Source organism: Triturus cristatus, chromosome 4_2 (genome assembly GCF_964204655.1).
Source record: "Triturus cristatus chromosome 4_2, aTriCri1.1, whole genome shotgun sequence".
Lineage (NCBI taxonomy): Eukaryota > Metazoa > Chordata > Amphibia > Caudata > Salamandridae > Triturus > Triturus cristatus.
Genome location: NC_140586.1, coordinates 184,748,248 through 184,766,074, shown reverse-complemented (window position 1 = coordinate 184,766,074; position 17,827 = coordinate 184,748,248). Strand labels below are relative to the sequence as shown.

Here is a 17,827-nt window from a genome sequence, read left to right as displayed (position 1 = left end):
GACTCGCGGTTCCAGCTGGATCTGGAGTCCTGGCTTTGGTTGCTGTTGGACAAATCCGGTGTCCACAGGTTAGAAGGCAGGCAAGGTCACCGGGGTTCTTGGAGGCTGCTGGCTCCAGGACTCGCCGGTTTCAACTTGCAGGGGTTTCAGAGCAGGAGACAGGCTGGTAGGGCTGTGGCCAAAGCAGTTGTCGTTATTGTCTTGTCTGCAGCACAGCCGTTTGGTCCTTCTTTTTGTCAAATCTGAATTCTGAGTTCAGGGCTGCCCACTAAATACTGTATTTAGGGGACTTGAGGTAGTAGCCAATGGGCTACTATCCTAAAGGTGACTACACCCTCAGGGTGCTCACCTCATGTGGGAGTGTGGACACCATCCCTAACCCTGATTGGAGGCTGCCTGCAGTCTGCAAGATGGGCTTCACCTCGCCTCCCCCACCTGAGGGGAGGGGTTGGCAGAGGTGGGCACACCATCTGGGCTGTCATGATTTTTCCCGCATGCCTTCCCGCCGGAAAGTGGGTGAGACAGGAAGGGGGAGTACTCCTGATAGCAGGAGAGGCTGGGGGTCATGTTGCAAGGCCTTTGAAGCTGCCCTACCACAGATGACGTTTCCTGACCTGGGGAAGGTGTGAACACCTCCGCCCAGAAAAGGCTTTGTTTCTGTGCCCAGGGAGCGAAGGCTCCCACCCCAGGGGTCCAGAACCTGGTCTCGTGGTGGCAGGCGGGTGTTCACCAGTCAGAACCCCACCAGTGGTTGGTTTGGGTCGGGGGGCCTCTAGAAGGGACCGCTGATGTCAGGGGATAAGAAATCTGACACTGGAGTTAGTGCAGGTTTATTATTCTGAGATGTTTGATACCAAAGCATCCCAGGATTCAGTAAAGCTATTATGGTGCTGGGAAACTCGTAATGACCAGTTTCCAGACCATATACTCAGGATCGCTTTACCAGGCACTTATAATATCGAGGAATGGTCTTCGATATTGTAGGGACCTGTCTGCTCATGCAGATACGTCCTCTCATGAGGTATAGGGCACCCAGACTTAAGAGTGACTTTCCTAAGCCTCATGCTGTGCTGGGCAGGCATGGCACAGAAGGATGTGTGCCATGTTGACTCTTCACTTTTAGTTGCACCACAACACGCAGGCTGCAATGGCAGTGGTGCATGTTTGTGGTGCATGTCTCTGAGGGTTGCATAATACATTCTGCAGCTCTCAGAGGCCTTTTCCTGGCTACCAAGCCCATGGTACCATAGGTACCCTTTACAAGGGACTTACAGGTAGGCCAGAGTTGTGCCAATTGTGGAAACAATGGTACAGGTTAGGGAAGGAACACAGGCCCTGGGAACGAAATTGGCAGGGACCCAGGGCACACTCAGTCAGATTGCATCCGGTACCATGCAAAAAGTTAGGGGGCAACCATGCAGTAAGGGCAATTTCCTACAAGTTGCTTTTATACTCTACCTGTGTCTCTTTGACCTATCATCTCTTTGTTTTATTTGAATTGTATTCAGTTATGTTCTATGTGGTTCACAAATGACCACAAGTAAGACCATGGCTCATTGTCCCCCTACCCCTTATACTTTAAGACCTTAGAAAGCAAATGTTTGCAGTGTGATTGCACTTAAAAAACACATTTTAAATGTCATACAATTAAAAAATATAATTGTTAAAAATCTCTAACTAGATATAAAAGTTATTGTGGGAAACTGGACTCTGTTGCAGTACTCTCCGCTTTTTGCCTGGTATCTGGTGCAACTTTGACTGAAAGTGTACTGGGTTCCTGCTAACCAGGTTTCCAGTACCGGTGTTCTTTCCTTAAACTGTACCATTGTTACCCAATTTGCACCCCCTTTAGGATATCTATAAGTTCCTAGTAGGTGGTACCTCTGGTACGTAGAGCCTTCGAACTAAAGAGTGTCCCGAAGGGCTGCAGCACTAATTGTGCCACCCCTAAGGGGCCCCTCACCAAGCTTATGCAAACTGCCATTGCAGCCTCCGTGTCTTGGTGCAGAGCAAAATGAAGAGTCCACATGTCACACACCTGTCTGCCATGCCGGCAAAACACTGCATGTGGTATAGGTGAGTCACCCCTACGGCAGGCCTTACAGTCCTAAGGCAGGATGCACTGTACCCCATGTGTGGGTATATCTGCGTGAATAGATTTGTCCCTGTGATATCTAAGCAGAACTTTAGACATTACACTTGCACAGGGAAGCCATGACGAGTACATGATGGCTTCACTGTACCCCAAGGTGCTTGGTACCAAATACCTCGTCTTCATAAACCCACACTGATGCCAGTGGCAGATTTATTCAGCAATGCGCCCCGCGGGCACCCAAGAGGTACCCCTTGAAAACCTACTGACTACTGGTGTGTTGACTGACTGGTCTCAATCTGCCAGCTACCATGGACCGGTTTCAGACCTCCTGAGATGAGAGCCTTCGCTCTCCGAGGCCAGGAACAAAGCCTGCTTGGGCGGAGGTGTTCACACTTCCTCCATGCAGAATGTACATTCCAGGGCGGGAAGCTTCAATGGCCCTGCCGCCTTTGTTATGCAATCCCGGCCTCTCCAGATAGTGTAGATGACGCCCGCCCTCCTAATACACACCTCCTGCCCCGCCACCCACTTTTGGTGGCAAGACAGGTGGACAATTAGTAAGATTAGGAGGTGTGCACCCATCCAGCCAACACCACCCCTAGGGAGGGCCAGCTGATGTGAACCCCACTTCTCAGAATCTTCCATCTTGTTTTGGATGGAATTAGCATTCTATGGTCAGGGTTATGCACACTTCCCTCGGGAAGTGGTCATACCCAAGGTGTCAGCCCCCTCAAGATTGGTAGCACATTGGCTACTACCGGTCACTCCCCTTAAACGTCCACAAATTGAGTATTTAGGCGGCACCCTTGAACCCAAGAACTCGGATTCAATGGATCAAGAGAAGAACAACGACGAAGAGTTACTGCCTGGCGAGAGCTGCAGCAGATCTGTGGACTTTTTGGCACGAAACCCAGCCTGTTCCCAGCCCTCTCTCGACAATCGCGTCAGTGACTCATCCTGCCAGCTGGAGAACTAACAAAGCCTTGGGTAGCTAGCCAGCACTTCGAAAATCGCCAACAGTCTCCCTTGGAATACAGGAGCTACTCCCCTTCCGTCTGCAGGAACCAACAAGCAGAGTCCAGTCCATTGCCTTGCAGCTCCCCAGCTGGACCGACGCCACAGATGACCAGGAGAAGGTACTCTTGCTCTGGAAGATCAGATCTGTCTCACCACCAGGTGTGAAGACACAAGTACCCATCCCTGGGGTACTGGACACCCGACCCTAAACACAAACAGTTGGAGTCCAGTCTGGATTCCCATTGCACCAGGACCAAGCAGCCATCGAGGGACTTCAGCATCACTGAGACCCACTCCGTGAGTGGCCCATGTGCCTTGATTTTGCCCCTGCCCGCTGTTTGTCCCTGACGGCGAGGAGCAACTCTGTGTACCCAACCCAGCTGACCTAACCACTCTGCACCGAGCCGCCCGGCTTGGGTTCTGATGAACCAGCTGTGCCCCCTTGTGCCAAGACCCCTTGCAACTCAGGCCTCTATTTAGTAGCTCTCTGACTTGCCCCCAAGTCCCCTTGTGTAGCCTGTTTTTGGGTTGCCCCCCCCTTCTTCTAAGCGCTCCAGCTACCAACTTCACCAGCAGCTTGCTCCCGGCAGAACCCAGGCAGTTCCTGAAGAACTGTTGTAGTACTTTCTACCTGGTCCACTACAACCCTGAACCCTGAAGGTGAACCGCTGAAACAGACTGTACCTACCTTTATGCATTGCTGACTTTTCCTTCCAAAAGATTGTATTGTGCGTAAAGGCGCACAAATGTAAAAGCTTTTCTTACCTTTGAATGAAGTTCTTGGTTTTGAAACCTATATGAAAAAAGTTATTTTTCAAATTTAGCCTCGGATTTATTCTTGTGGGTGTCTGCACATTGTACTTCTTTTTAGTACACTATATAGAGAGCCAGCTTCCTGCAGTTATGTTGAGTGAAACTAGGATTTTAAAAAGTATGTTTATCATTCAGAAATCCCATGTTGCCTACCTAATGCAGATAGTTATGGTTATCTGGTCATTTGCTAAAAACAGGCTTGTTCTCCAGCCAAGAAAGCCACAACATTGCATTTCACAGGCAAAATGTCACTGTAAGCTATAGCAATGTGTTGACCTTGTTTTCTGCATGAACAATCTCTTACAATTCTGTGCAGATATGCGGAGGGGGGAAGCTGCAGGGCTGTCAAGAGTAGAAAATGTGATTGCTTTTCTGCCAGCTTCATGCCGGTCCCAGGATGCTTGTTTCCGGTCCAGGGAAGACGTGGCTTGGCAGTTCGGGCTGGACTGTTCCCATGAGGCACAGGGTCAGACTGATTTGCATATGGCCATGTCTGAACTGGGGTGGTGGAGTGAGCTAAAGAATGATGGATTAAACCCAGTTCAGTTCAGTTGACTGGGGTGAGCGTTTGATTTGCTCAAACGCTCCGTCCATCATCCCATTTGGTATAGCTTCATGCCTTCAGCAGGGGACAGAATTGGAAGGGGTCTTGAATAGTTTCCCGTTAAAGAAAGGAAGTACATTATCTGTAACAATACCAGTTCTATATTGCCATGCGACCCTCCTGTCCAGTCGATAAAAAGGAAGCATAGTAATCAAGAGCTCGAGGCATATGAGCTGTAGATCATATGCTTTAGCATAGATCGCCATCTGGTGTTGGGTCTGGATGTTTGCACTTTGTTTTTGTTCGAAGAAGTCTTTTAGTCATGAGGTAGGTGACTCCTCCTTTCGGTGATAGTGCGCATGGGCATCTGCTCCATCCCCAGATTGTTTTTTTCCGCCATCGGGTTCGGATGTGTATTGCTGCGCTCTGGTTCAGTATAGTTTTCGAACCCCTTCGACACGCAATCCTCTACCCTCGATGGTATTGTCTATCGATCGCGGTTTCCATTCGACGTGCGTCGTCTACATCCCAAAACCTTTGATAGGGAACTTCGAGGTGGACCGTCGGGCCTACCTGTGCCGACCACGTCAGCAGTCGATGGGACGGACTCCATTCAAGCTATGTCCTGGGTGTCGTGCTGAGTTTCCTCGCACCGACTTGCGCGAGGTCTGCAACCTGTACCTATCCCCAGAACACGACGAAAAGGACTGTGAGGCGTGTCGATCATTTCGATTGAAGAAAACCATTTGTGACTGTCTGGCTCGATGCCACCAGATGCACTTCGGCAGCGGATCTGTACCGGACATCTTCGGCGAGTATCTGACTACCACCAACCGGATCCAGAAGCCGAGGAAGAAGAACTGGTCTCCGTGTCTGAAGCCGATTCCGACATGGAAGAAGAACCGACCATCACTCCTGGTCCACGTACCATGAGTACAGATCCCCCCTGTGCCCACTCACCCAAAACCTGCGACTCCGGTATCACCTTCGCCCTCGGGCTCAGGTCGACACCGAGACAAAGTTTTAGATGCCCACCTTTGAGCTCGGCTACGAAACACAAGCCTTTGGGCTCGGGCTCAAGTCTGCCTCATTCTGGTGCCTTCGGCACCAAAACACAAACACAAGGCTTTGCCAGTCTCCACAACACCGGCACTGTAAACGCCTTCGACGCCGAAATCCTCAGAGCCAAAACTCGCCAAACACAAAGACCCAGAACTGAGAGCCTCCAAGCCTAAAGCTTCGGAGATGAAACACGCACCTTAAGCCTCATAGCCAAAATCAACACCAAAAGCCTCGGAGCCCAAATCCACACTTAAAGACTCGGATCCCAAACGCTTGGAGACGAAACCTGCGAAAAAGCACTCGTCTCCCAAAGATCCTCAACCTAAATCAACTCCATCCAAAGAGCCTCTACCCGAACAGCCACCTTTGGATCCCAAGCAAAAGAGACACAGCAGTGACCCAAAAACTGGACACCTCCAGGTCATTCTTCCTAAAAAATGGAAGCTGGATCTCACAGAGGATCATCCTATACCTCTGAAAAAGGACATGTATACTAACCCTTCTCCCCTTTCCATACCGCCCTCTCCTCCTCCCAACCCAAATTTCATAATTACACCATCAAATTCACCATCACCTTACACACAGGACGAAGACGATAGAGATGGGGATCAGGACCATTACGTGCCTCATGATATACCACAGGACACTGATCCCTGGAACAATTGTGATAAAGATCCAGACCAGGATAATGATCCAGACCTGTATCCCTCCAGACCCTCCCCGCCTGATGATAACATCGGCTTTGCGCAGCTTATTAACAGGGCTGCCCAATATCACGGGGTGGAACTACACTCAGACCCTCTAGAAGAGGATTTCCTTGTGAAGACATTCACAAAGGGCTAATACCATCTTACCAATGCTCAAAGGCTTACTAAAACATACTGACGAAGTATTCAAAGACCCAGTTAGAGCCAGAATGCTAACACCTCGAGTGGACAAAAAGCACAAACCCGCTCCTACAGACCCGGTATATATAAAAGGCCAGTTGCCTCTAGACTCTGTTGTTTTAACTAACATCCATAAGAGAGCTAATTCTCAAACCACAGGCGACGCCCCTCCTCCTGATAAGGAGCCAAAACTTATTGATGCCTCAGGCAAAAGAGTGGCTTCCCAAGCGGTTAACCATTGGCATATTGCCAATGCTCAGGCTCTGCTAGCCCGCTATGTTAGGGCTCACTATGATGAGTTGGAAAAACTCATGCTACATCTGCCGGATGAGTATAAAACTAAATCTAATGACCTCATCCAAGAAGGGAAACGCATCACCAACACTTCCATAATATGGTGCTTGATGCTGCAGACACAGCATCCCGCGCCATCAACACTAGCATACTCTTATGCTGGCATGCTTGGCTTTGAATCTCTGGATTCAACCAGGAGGTACAATCCTCCATACTTAACCAGCCCTTTGCTAAAGAGCTTTTATTCGGGCCATCAGTAGATACTTCATTAGAGAAAATGAAGAAAGACACCGAAACGTCAAAGTCCATGGGGGCTTTACAATTGCCTTCTAACTGGGGGTCCTTTTGCCTCTTATAGGGGTGGCTCAAAAACCGTGTCAGCAGAAAATCCCTCCTCCTCGTACAAAGGTAACAACCACTCTAACTCCCCAAGAGGGGGGCGTGGCTTGGCTGCCGAGCGGAATGGCTGCCTGAAACCGCAGCTCCGCCGATCGAGCACAGAAATCCTTCAATTATTTGCTGAACTGGGGTGCGAGCTCGGACCTCCCCGCCCGAGACGGTAGTCCAGGGTGTCCGCCCTGTGCTTTGGCTGTTCTGACCCCGTCGGAGACGCGTGGGCGGAGAGCGGCCCGCGGGAAGCACGGAGACGCGGAGGCCTACAACAATCGCGAGAGCCGGGGCCTTGCGTGTGGAGGGCCCGAAACCTGTTCGAGGGGTGAGGCAGAGGCTGTTCGATCGCCCCAGGAGACGCGCGCCCCGCCGGATGTTCACCCCCTTCGGCTGAAACAGTGAAGCTGAGACAGCGGCGGCTGGTGTGGAGGGACACCGAACGTGGACTGGAGGTGCGTCTAGGGGAGAGGCCCGAACGCACTGCGGCGCTCTGGGAGCTCGCTGGCTACCGGGGACGGCGCGAAAAGGTCTTGTTGCTTGCGATCGGCGGGCGCTGCTGGGCCCTGCTCTGGGAGCACGTGTTGCCGAACCTCATGGTCTGAGACTCTGATCTGTTCCTTTCCCTCGCCTGCCCCTGGATTGCATGCTGGTGAACAGTGACGGGCCCGATCGGATGATTGCAGTGGCGGCCATTTTCCCTGAAGCCGTAGTTCTATGGTCGAAGGTTCCAGGGCGACGATCGGAGAGTCGTGGTCGGCTGCCGTACATGCCCCGACCATACTGCAGGGATGTTGGGGCGTTGACCTGGGATGCGGACAGTGAACGGCTGTACTAGTGTTGGCCTGCTCCGACGGCCTGCGCTGTGACTCTCCCCGCTTGGTCCGTTTCTCTGTGCCCGGTGCGTGTCCCGCCACTGGGGACCCAGCCCTCTTACCTACCAACGAGGCCTAACCGCCCTGCTGCCCTTGACGAGACGCTGGTGGTTGGCGATTGACTGGTGCAGTGTGAGGAGTTCACGGCTCGGCCGCCCACACATACTACGGGCGCCGGGTAGCGTCTGGTGAGCGGCCATGGGCAAACCGGACACGCGGCAGCCGAAAATCACCTTCGACAAGTCCAAGCAGAAGCCGCCGGACCCAGACCCAGACCTCCGTGAGGCTGAGTCTTCTCGAGCAGACCGGAGTGGTGCTCAGGATGTGGACATTAAAGCCATGTTTCAGGAACTGAAAACAAGTTTACATGGCATTGATGGCAAAATGGATGCGCTGGCGGCCCGCATGGACGGTATCACGTCTCGCATGGACAAGCATGAGGGGAGAGTGGAATCGCTCGAAACACGTGTGGCCGACACGGAGGAAAATCAGACCGGCCTTGCCGGCCAACTGCGGGGCATGGATAAGATCCTGACACTCATACAACAGAAAAATGAGGATTTGGAAGCGCGCTCGAGGCGCAACAACGTACGCATCACGGGTGTGGCGGAAACGACGGACATAACCAACATGGAGCTCTTTGTTGAACAAATGTGTAAGGATCTGTTTGAGTCGGGTTTGTCTTCGATGTTCCTGGTCGAGAGGGCTCACAGATCATTGGGGCCCAGGCCTAAACCAGGCGCACCGCCCCGGCCTATTATTGCACGAATCTTAAATTATAGGGACCGGGACGTGATCTTACGAATTGCAAGAGACATGTCAGACGTGCAATACAAGGGCAACCACATTGCACTATATCCGGACTATACGATGCAGGTTCAGGCCGCTCGAAGGGAATTTTTGCCGGCGAAGAAACTTTTTCAACAGGCGGGCACCAAATACTCCCTCATCTACCCTGCTAAACTCCGGGTCCAGGGTCCCGGTAAACCGTCCTTCTTTGTTGATGCGAAGGCGGCTCTGAAATATGCCAAACAACTGTTAAAGGACCAAAAGTCTCAGGCACCTGCAGATGACCCGGACCAGCGGGACAGGCTAAGTGATGTTGAATGACTGCTCCTGTATGCTTCTTGTTAAGTCGCTGGGTATTGCCTGTCCGCGCTGTGCTGGGCCATAGAGAATGTTTAATTCCCTGGAGTACCAATTTCAGATGCTGGAAGGGAGCTGAGCAGGACTGCGGGATTGGGGGGGGAGGGTCCTTGAGCTGGTACACTAGGCCCGCGCTCGATCGCCCTGTCATGAGTACAGGGCTTGTGGGTGGCCAACCTGCGTACCTCACGGGATGATTCCCATTCATTGTTCACATCTAGGGACTGTAGTTACACTTGTCGTAGTTGGGAGGGGGACCTGGGAGGTCATTGCACAACCTGATTGGGGGGTTGGAGCGGGTGGGGTAGGGGTTTGGTCGTGGTTGGGGGTTTTTGTTGAGTTCTATTTAAGTTTCAGAGCTGGGTCGGAGGAGGCGAAAACTGCTATTGAATCGCACATTGTGCACTGCACGCTGCCATGTCGACAGTCACCTAGCAAGAGGTGTTCTGGCATTTGCCGGGCAGGCTGCCCTGATGGCCGGGTGGGATGTGTGCTGTCTGTCAGAGAAGGGTTGCAGGAAGTGACGCAACGAGGAACAGGTCCGTGGCCTGATCGAGTTTTATTCCAATGCTTGTTGCTGTGTGGAGGTTCCCTACCTTGTCGGCGGGCTTACAGATTGCTGAGGCATGGCCGCCCCCCTCGGTTGAGACCCGCTGGGTTGGAAATGCTTGCTTCGAGATTTGGCAGGAATTGGCCGGGTGACTGGGGGGTTGGTGTATGTCTGATGCTTGCCCGAACTTTGTTAACACGCCTGGTGCTGTGAATAGCATAAAGTGTATTACCTGGAATGTACGGGGCATGAATGATAGACGGAAAGTGAGACTGATACAGGCCTTCCTAATTAGAAAAGGTGCGGACATTTGCCTTCTGCAAGAGACGCACCTGACGGCCAATGCTGCGCAGCTGCTCAGGCACAATCGATGGGGTGAGGTAGTCCACACTCACTATTCTAACTACTCTAGAGGGGTGGCGATACTTATCAGAAAGGGGCTTCACTGGAGGACGCATGAGGAAATCAGGGACGCAGGGGGCAGGTATGTTCTGTTGGTCGGTTCGCTGTGCGGCGCGAGAGTGATTCTGGTGAATGTGTATGGCCCGAATGACGATAATCCAGAGTTCTACGAGGAATTGTGGCATAGGGTGCGGACCTGTGGACCTGCGGCGATATTGTGGGGGGGTGACTATAATGTGGTACTGTCAGATACTAAAGATAGGCAGGGCACAACTCGGGAACATCACCCCAGGGCGTCGGAGGCGCTTGGCCATATTATGCAAGAGGCAGGGCTGGTGGACTCCTGGAGGACACTGCACCCTGAGGCCCGCGCCGGTACGTGTATCACAGCTCATCGTGCGGCCTGGTCCAGATTGGACTTCTGGCTGCTGTCCAGAGATTTGCACTCATCGGTGTTAGAGGTGACTCACTTGCCGCGGTCTCTTTCTGATCATGCCCCGGTTTGCTTGACGCTATCCACGCCGCCGCAGTACATTCAGCCGTTTAGTTGGAGGTTCCCCTCCCGTGCGCTGCGCGACCAGGTCTTCCAGCATTCTTTGCGGGAAAGATTGGAGGAATACTTCGCACTCAACGAGGGCTCAGTAGATTCACCTGGCGTGCTCTGGGAGGCCTGTAAGGCAGTAACCGGGGGTCATTGCATGGCGCTCAAAACTGGGGTTCTGCGCTCCATTAGAGATACCCTGAGCAAGTTGGAATCTGAACTAGCCCAGCTTGAAGCTGCGATGATGGCGGCCCCTTCTGGTGGTGCGAGTGCAGCCTTCAGGACGAAACTGACCAAGTATCAAGAGGAGGCGGAGAGGGAGGTCGTGTTCTTGTCCAAAGATTCTCAGGCCAGACGTTACGGAGAGGGTGATCGAGCTGGACGAACACTAGCAAGCATGCTGCGCCCGCCACGTGGGTCGGAGCATATTCTCGAGCTACAAGGGTCAGGGGGTGAAGTGATTCGAGATCCTCCGGCTATACTGACAGTGATGACAGATTACTATAAGGACTTGTATACCTCTAAGGTTACACCTGATGACACTATTATTAGTGACTACCTGGACACCATAGCACTTGCGTGGTTCAGTAATAATGCCCGACAATATATGGACCTACCCTTCACGCAGGAGGACATTCGAGCGGTGATAGCCGCTATGCCACTCAGCAAGGCACCAGGCCCCGACGGGCTGACGGCGGCCTTCTACAAGGAATATGCAGACCTACTGGTCCCGCGATTGCAGTGTTTTTGAGGAAGCGATGGAGATGGGCATCCTCCCTTCCTCGATGCGAGAGGCCCTTATCATTACGCTGCTTAAACCTGGCAAAAATCCTGTTACCCCGGACTCATATCGCCCACTCTCGCTAATTAATCTTGACGCCAAAATTTACGCGAAATTACTCGCTGACCGTCTGAAATTTATGCTGCCACAGATAGCGTTGTCCGATCAGTCGGGCTTTGTAATGGGGAGGTCCACTTCCCACAATCTCAGTGATGTTTGGGCTCCTGCATTATTTGGATCCCAAGGTACAAGCCGCGGCCGCATTGCTTGACGCCACTAAGGCGTTCGACTCATTAGAGTGGAAATTCCTACGGGCGTTATTCACTCGCATGGGTTTCAGCCCCTCCTTTGCCAGGCGTATTGGAATACTCTATAATCACCCGACGGCTAGGGTGCGGGTTAATGGTCAGACGTCTGCCCCGATCCCATAACCAGAGGGACTCGGCAGGGCTGCCCCTTGTCGCCATTGCTGTTCGCCATTGCGACGGAGCCGCTGGCGGCTCGTTTGCGCCAACATCACACTCATCGCAGTATTGGCTTCACATCGCGTGGCCTGTTGGTGTCTATGTACGCCGACGACATAACCATATATATGATGAATCCATCGGACAACTTTGACCCACTGATGCGCGAGGTGACAAGATACAGTGGCCTCACAGGTATCGATATCAACTGGTCGAAGTCGGCGATGTTCCCGCTGACGGACGGTACGAGTCCATGCCATACGGAATTCCCGATTGACTGGGTCACTGATGAGATTAAATACCTGGGCGTACGCTTTAGCCGATCGGTGCAGGACATATGGCTGGCCAATTTTGGTGTGGCCGTGGAGTGGCTGGAGTGTAAGGTGAGGCGCTGGAAGGCGCTGCCGCTATCACTGATGGGCCGCATAGCAATTGCTAAAATGGTGGTCGTTCCTAAGTTTCTTTACTTATTCGTTAACATCCCCCTGCCACTCACTAGGTCGTTCTTCCGTCGGCTTCGCTCCGCCTTGCTTGAACTGGTCTGGGCGGGTAAGCAGCCCAGAGTGGCCTGGAACCTCCTCACACTTCCCTTCCGTCAGGGAGGCCTCGCGGCCCCGGACATGGAGCTATATGCGTACAGTGCTCAGGCCCTCTACCTGCACTTCTGGCAGCACCCGATCCCTTACCAGCCGCACGTGGCTATCGAGATGGACGTTGCGGCCCCCTGCCCCCTTCGTGCAGCGGTGTATCAGAGATACAGACGCTCCCGGGATGACATTGACACTGTTGAAATGGTCTGCTGGGCCTGGTCAAGCATTGCCAAACGTGCGGGCGTTGATGATTTATATGCGCCGAGCATGCCCCTTGCGGATAATCCACTATTAGGGCCATTGACGGACGCGGCGGGCGCAGGCCTGCGGCCTGAAGGTGGCGGGGGACTTGTACCCGGACGATACCTTCCTTGCATTGCGGGATATGGCGGCAGCGCCGGAACCGACGGCCTCGGAGCTTCTTCTCTACTATCAACTGCGGTCCGCATGCAAGGGCAGGTACCCTATGTTTCCAGATGCTCCGCCGACGCTTGCGGCCCTGGAGGACGTACTCTCGAATTCCTCCGCGCGCAAACTGATCACACGTATCTATAGAGCTACTCAAAACACAGCTCCGGTTGTGCACACTGACTCTAGATCCTCGTGGGAACATGAAGCGGGTATATCTATTACCGAGAAACAGTGGGAGTACTGTTGCTCCCAACTTGAAAACCTATCCCCTAATTATAGGCTGCGGTTGGTACACTTCAACTATCTGCACCGGACTTACCGTACGCCCATGCAACTGTGTAGGATGGGACTGCGGTCTGATGCGAACTGTTGGAGATGCGGTGAGAAGGAGGCCGCGTTCTATCACCTTGCATGGGTGTGTGGTCCCATACGCGACTTCTGGATTGCAGTCTTCAATACCGTGGGGCAGATTGTGGAGGTGGAACTGGAGCCGGACCCACTTGTGGCCCTCTTGGGATTCGTTAGAAATGTGCCTAAGGCCTCACGTAGGCTTGTGGCCCTTTTACTATTACTTGCTAAGCGTCAAGTAGCGCTACACTGGAAGAAGTCGATGCCGCCGAAAGTGGCGGCCTGGATAAGATCGGCGGTGTACTGTAGGGAGCAGCTGACCTCATACTGGGACCAGCTGCCACAGCGCTCGCGGCCTGTAGATATATGGCAGCCACTGGTGGATTGGTTGGCTAGAATGACAGCGTTGGAAGATGACTAGGCGGTCTGATTGTGGCTTTGGTGACGTGGCGAGGTTGGAGTTTGACTGTGGTGCGCTGTACGTGGTGATCCGCCTGACATAAGTGATCTGGGGTTTGGGGCTCGCATTCTGTGGGGGGTTGTCAGTCGATTGCGTTGTCTGGGTGGGCTGTGGGCGCAGCGTGAAGGTGATTATGACATTTCGATTATTCATTGTTTGCTTCCTTTCGACTCGGGCTCTCTGTTAGTTTTGTTTTGTCCATTGCAAAATGTTGTATTGCTGTTCGAATGTACGACCTCAAATGCTTGGGCGGAGTTCCGCCTCGCAAACTAGCTGCCTGCCTCCGGGTTGTTGGCTGAATAGCAGTGTACTCTTCGATGGAACAATAAAGGTTTTGGAAAAAAAAAAAAAAAAAAAAGTTTCCGTTGGAAATTGTACAGTATGCACTTGCTTTTTATTTTATATTTTAAAATTGTGGAATTGCAGTGGTTTTTATTAATTGTGCAAATAAAAAATGTACTTACTTACTTAAAAAAAAAAAAAAAAAAAAACTCCCCAAGAGGGTATTTTAGAGGAAACTACAGAGGAAATAATAACAAGGGAAGAGGCAGAGGTAACTCCACCCGCACTTCCCCTGCCAATAAGCAGTGACTTCCCTCCGTTACCCCCAATCATCCCACTCTGTCGGGGGACGTCTCTCACAGTTCCTACCTGTCTGGTATTCCATTACCTCATACAAGTGGGTAAGACAACTTATCCAATATGGTTACTGCCTGGAACTTACCAGCACTTCCCCTAAATAGTCTTCCAAAGCAACGTGTAATGTCACCAGAAAATCTCACACTCTTGAAACAAGAAGTTTTCTCTCTCTTACAAAAACATGCCATAGAACCAATCCCGTTCCATAAGCAGGGAACAGGAGTGTACTCCCTGTACTTTTTGATTCCAAAAAAGGACGGCTCTCTAAGGCCTATACTGGACCTAAAGAACGGTGATGGATCAAACCCAGATCTGTTGACTGGGTGTGAGTATTTGATTGGTTCTGATGCTCCGTCCATCACCACCCCCTTTTGTACCGTTGGCTAAAGAACGGTGATGGATCAAACCCGGATCTGTTGACTGGGTGTGAGTGTTTGATTGGTTCTGATGCTCCGTCCATCACCACCCCCTTTTGTACTGCTTTGTTCGCCATAAGTTGGCAGGGTATGCTCAGACGTGAGTCCCTTGCTCACTTTGCCACTGGATTCAAGCAAGCCTGGCTGAAGACGGCTGAAATGCCAGAAACCGGTCCTAGGAAGCTTGTTTCCGGTCCAGGGAAGGCATGGCTTGGCAGTTCGGGCTGGACTGTTCCCATGAGGCACAGGGTCAGACTGATTTGCATATGGCCATGTCTGAACTGGGGTGGCAGAGTGGGCTAAAGAACGGTGATGGATCAAACCCAGATCTGTTGACTGGGTGTGAGTGTTTCATTGGTTCTGATGCTCCGTCCATCACCACCCCCTTTTGTACCGCTATACTGGACCTCAGACAGCTAAATCTTTACATTCAGTCAGACCACTTCCACATGGTCGCCCTCCAACAGGTGCTCCCATTGCTTCAACAAGGCGACTTCCTATCCACTCTAGATCTAAAGGACGCCTACTTCCATATTCCCATTCACCCAGCTCACAGAAAATATCTCAGGTTTGTGGTCGACAGACACCATTATCAATTCAAAGTTCTCCCCTTCGGGGTAACTACAGCACCCAGAGTATTCACCAAGTGCCTTGCAGTGGTCGCAGCTCATTTAAGAAGACCGCACATTCACGTCTTCCCTTACCTGGACGACTGGCTAATAAAAGCCAATTCACAACACAGCTGCATACTCCACACTTACAAAACAGTACAGCAGCTCACGACTTGGGATTCACAGTAAACCTCACCAAGTCTCACCTTCAGCCGTTGAACACGCAAGCATATCTAGGAGCAACAATAGACACTTGCAAAGCTCTAGCATACCCCAACCCAGTCAGAATATGCAAATTCTGATATCACAATTTCAGTCCAAACACTCACTACCAGCCCGAGTGTTCATGCAATTAATCGGCATGATGGTTTCTTGCATTCTAATCGTCCCTTACGCAAGATTTTAAATGCACCCCCTACAGGAATGCTTGGCACGTCAGTGGAACCAGGCTCAAGGTCAGCTAACAGATCTGGTGTTGGTAGACGGCCGCACCCATCGCTCTCTGCAGTGGTGGAATACACAAAGCAAAAACCAAAGGAAATGATGGACGGAGTGTTGAACATTGCAAGCACTCACCCCCAGTCAACTGATCTGGGTTTAATCCATCACCGTTCTTTAGCCCACTCTGCCATCCCAGTTCAGACATGGCCATATGCAAATCAGTCTGACCCTGTGCCTCATCGGAACAGTCCAGCCCGAACTGCCAAGCCATGTCTTCCCTGGACCGGAAACAAGCTTCCTAGGACCGGTTCCTGGCATTTCAGCCGTCTTCAGCCAGGCTTGCTTGAATCCAGTGGCAAAGTGAGCAAGGGACTCACGTCTGAGCATACACTGCCAACTTATGGCGAACAAAGCAAAAACCAAAGGAAAATACACAAAACCTTTCCAAAGGGCGGCCATTCCTCGACCCGGTTCCACAGATAACAGCGGACGCATCACTCAATGGTTGGGAAGCTCATCTTCAAAAACACACTGTTCAGGGCACATGGACCTTACAAAAGAAACAACTTCACATAAACTACCTAGAGATGCTAGCGATTTTTCTGGCATTGAAAGCTTGTCAACTATATCTGGTAGGCAAAGCTGTCTTAGTCTGTACAGACAATATGACAGCAATGTACTACATACAAAAACAGAGAGGGACACAGTCTATACAACTTTCACGCCTAGCTCAAAGCATATGGAAATGGGCCATACCTCAAAAGATATATCTCCTTGCAGAACACCTCCCAGGGGTAAACCACCAAATCGCAGTTATGCTGAGTCGTCAACAACAGATCCACGAATGGGAACTACATTCTCAAGTTCTGATCATTCTTTCAAATGTGGGGCTATCCAGAAATAGATCTGTTCGCAACATACCTCAAGGCAAAATGCCCAATCTTCGCGTCCAGGTATCCACACCCATCATCCAAAGGCAATGCGCTATGGATGAATTGGTCAGGCAGATTTGCTTACGCTTTTCCACCTCTCCCACTAATTCCAATAGTGGTTCGGAAGCTCAAGCAACAGTCCCTCACAATGATACTAATTACTCCCACATGGGCTCGACAACCCTGGTTCACAACCCTATTGGAACTATCAGTAGTTTCTCACCAAAAACTGCACCTTTCCCCCAAGCTTCTCACTCAGAACCATTGAGAGATAAGACATCCAGATCCCAGTCAACTCAACCTTGCGATCTGGCACCTGAAATCATAGAGTTTGGCTACCTTGATCTCCCTCCAGACTGCATGAACGTCATTAAAGAGGCTAGACGACCTACCACTAGAGTATGCTACGCTGCAAAGTGAAAACGATTTGTAATTTACTGCACAATCAAATCAATCCACTAGATGTTTTAATCCAAAACATCATTTGCTACCTACTACACCTACAGCGTTGTCATTTAGCCTATACAAATATACGGTTACATCTTGCTGCAATAGCCAAAGTCATCGGGGGGAGCAAAGGCTCTTGCCCAATAGCCGCATACCCACAAAACAGACAACATTTGTTTTGTGTGCCCGCTATCAAGGCATTTATGGAAGGACTTAAAAGAATCATCCCTCCTAGACTTTCACCGGCTCCAATGTGGAGTCTTAACCCCTTGAATGCCCATGACGAGCTGGACTCGTCATGGCACACAGTTCTCGTGTGCCCATGACGAGTCCAGCTCGTCATGAGGCATTCCCTGGGAAATCCCTCTGGTGTGGGCACCAGAGGGATTACCTTTTAATTCAAAATAACCTCGGGAGCTGGGGAAGAGCTTCCCCAGCTCCCGAGGCCCACCCCCCTGCTTTCCGTGTAATGACGATCGGCGCGCAGGTCGCGCCGACGTCATTACAGTGAAACTGCAACTGAAATGAGCCAAGAGGCTCATTTCAGTTTCACTTTCTACGTGCTCAGGGGGCTATCTCAAGCAGGGATCCACCCACTTGACACCAGGGAGGGGGGAGCGGCCCCTTGGGCAAGAGCCTTTGCTCCCCCCCGATGACTTTGGCACCATTGAGTC

General features: G+C 51.5%; 1 protein-coding gene across 1 annotated transcript in view; it reads left to right on the top strand.

Annotated features, from left to right (window-relative positions):
• L3MBTL2 (L3MBTL histone methyl-lysine binding protein 2) overlaps nt 1–17,827 on the top strand; it is a 344,052-nt gene that overhangs the window by 314,352 nt on the left and 11,873 nt on the right. The gene's annotated exons all lie outside the window — the stretch shown is intronic.